This window comes from Engraulis encrasicolus, chromosome 15 (genome assembly GCF_034702125.1).
Source record: "Engraulis encrasicolus isolate BLACKSEA-1 chromosome 15, IST_EnEncr_1.0, whole genome shotgun sequence".
Classification (NCBI taxonomy): Eukaryota; Metazoa; Chordata; class Actinopteri; order Clupeiformes; family Engraulidae; genus Engraulis; species Engraulis encrasicolus.
The window spans coordinates 48611578-48614047 of NC_085871.1; the positions used below are offsets into that span (position 1 = coordinate 48611578).

The 2470-nt window shown below is 42.5% G+C and overlaps 1 long non-coding RNA gene across 1 annotated transcript; it reads right to left on the bottom strand.

The window, feature by feature from the left end:
• Nucleotides 1-335: 335 nt before the first annotated feature.
• LOC134464712 (uncharacterized) lies at nt 336-1654 on the bottom strand. Its single transcript, XR_010038038.1, has 3 exons — nt 1586-1654; nt 742-847; nt 336-474 (listed from the first exon to the last, which is right to left on the bottom strand). It is a non-coding gene; the product is annotated as an uncharacterized LOC134464712 (long non-coding RNA).
• Between the last annotated feature and the right edge of the window lie 816 nt (nt 1655-2470).

A 2470-nucleotide genomic window follows, 5' to 3' on the forward strand; every position in this document is an offset into this window, starting at 1 on the left:
CTGTCTAGGTACATTTGTTGCGAAATTTGCCTTCTAGGGAGGCCCACAGCAACCTGTAGCCTAGGGGCCCCAGACCATCTTAATCCGGACCTGGGTGCGAGGTAGCTGTAATATCATCACATCACATCACATCACATCACATCACATCACATCACATCACATCACATCACATCACATCACATCACATCACATCACATCACATCACATCACGATATACATCACGGCTATTCATGAAAGCAATTAACATGGTGTACATACAGTAAAACAATGTCTCACATGCCTGTGTCTCACACACACACACACACACACACACACACACACACACACACACACACACACACACACACACACACACACACACACACACACACACACACACACACACACACACACACACACACACACACACAGGTCAACAGGTCAGGTCCTTCTTCTATGCACATGGGTAGGAGTACTCCACTTCAGCCTGGTCACCTAGGAAATGAAGAATACATCATCAGACAGCAGCCAACAATAACAAACCCATCATTGTATACACCATGCACTGCAACTACATACATACAATACAGCATTATACTGAACATACCTATAGTTTTTTATATTTAATCGTGTGTGTGTGTGTGTGTGTGTGTGTGTGTGTGTGTGTGTGTGTGTGTGTGTGTGTGTGTGTGTGTGTGTGTGTGTGTGTGTGTGTGTGTGTGTGTGTGTGTGTGTGTGTGTGTGTGTGTGTGTTTAACTCACTGGGTGTGTAGTAGTCGTACACCTTGGCCACTGCTGGCTTCAGGTTGTTCACTGGCAGATCCTGTCGGATGGTCATCTGGTATACCAGCTCCCTCTTCTTGGCAACCTGAGAGGGAGAGATGTAAGTCAAAAGTCTTAACTTTGAAGTACCAAGCAAATCCCTTAATAAGCAGAAAATCTCCAATTATCATGGTATGATAAACCAGCTCCATCTCCTTGGGAAGCTGAGAGGCAGAGATGTAAGTCAAAAGTCTTAACTTTCAAGTCCCAAGTATTTTTTTCTCGGGCAAGTCAAGTCAAGTCACAGGTTATGTCATGTCAAGTTAAGTCTTGTAATAGGTTAAGTTAAGTCCCAGTCAATTGTCGTTGGAGTGTTGTAATTTTAGCTGCAAAGTCTTAATAAGCAGAAATCTCCAATTATCATATTCTGGCAAACCATCTCCATCTCCTTGGGAACCTGACAGGAGAGAGGCAGACAGGCAGAGGGAGAGGGAAAATGAATGGGGGATGAATGCATTATGTATGTCCTTTTAAGTTTCGTCTGTGTCTGTGTGTGTGTGTGTGTGTGTGTGTGTGTGTGTGTGTGTGTGTGTGTGTGTGTGTGTGTGTGTGTGTGTGTGTGTGTGTGTGTGTGTGTGTGTGTGTGTGTGTGTGTGTGTGTGTGTGTATGTGTGTGTGTATATGAGACATTCTAGATCTACTGTGTGTGCGCGCGCACATGTGTGTGTGTGTGTGTGTGTGTGTGTGTGTGTGTGTGTCTGCGTACATGATGATGATGATGCTGCTGTAACCTGTGACAGGTACATGATGATGATGATGATGATGATCATGTGCTGTATCTTACCTTTGACAGGTACATGAGGATGTGGTCGTCCTTCTTTTCCACTCGGTCCACAAAGGTGCCGCCCCGTAACTGAGGAGCATTATTATTATAACATTACCAACATGGAGAGAGAGAGAGAGAGAGACAGGGAGAGAGAGACAGGGAGAGACAGGGAAAGAGATAGATAGATAGATAGAGAGAGAGAGAGAGAGAGAGAGAGAGAGAGAGAGAGAGAGAGAGAGAGAGAGAGAGATGGCATGAGGGTAATGCAGACCATGTTAAGATTCCAAGATCTTGACCATTCAACTGTAATGGGGGAATGGTGTGTTTATATTTATATATTTTGTTTATATTTGGAGTATGTTAAGTTTTAAAAATATATATTTGAAATAGGGCTAAAACTATTTATTTTAATAGTAGACGAATCGATAGATCTAGTCATGATTAGTCACGAAAAAAATGACTTGCTCCAACAAACTTTCCCGGCCTCTAGCGCAGGCAAGTGCAAAAATTCTTACAGCTCACAATGAGCTTCATGAGCATGATAGTAGCTTATTTTCTCCAAGATACAACGTCCAATTCATACGTGCTGGGCCATGTTAGGTTTCAATAAAGTAATAAAGCATTAGTAAAGTAAGAAGACATTGAATTAAACTAGAAATGCATTCTCACAGAAAAAGCTGGAAGCGGGCTTGCCTTTTGTGGCAGAGATGAAACAAAGTACTATTGAGAAAACAAAGCTAAAAGAAATCTTGGAAAAACTCCATCCACCCAGTCAGAAGTTATGGGCCAAACAATTCAGCCATCTTGGATTCAGCCATCTTGAAAGTGTTGTAGCTCTGCGTTTTGGGGATATACTAAATGACATACATGGTATTTTAAGTTGGCTAAGGAACACTGCATAAT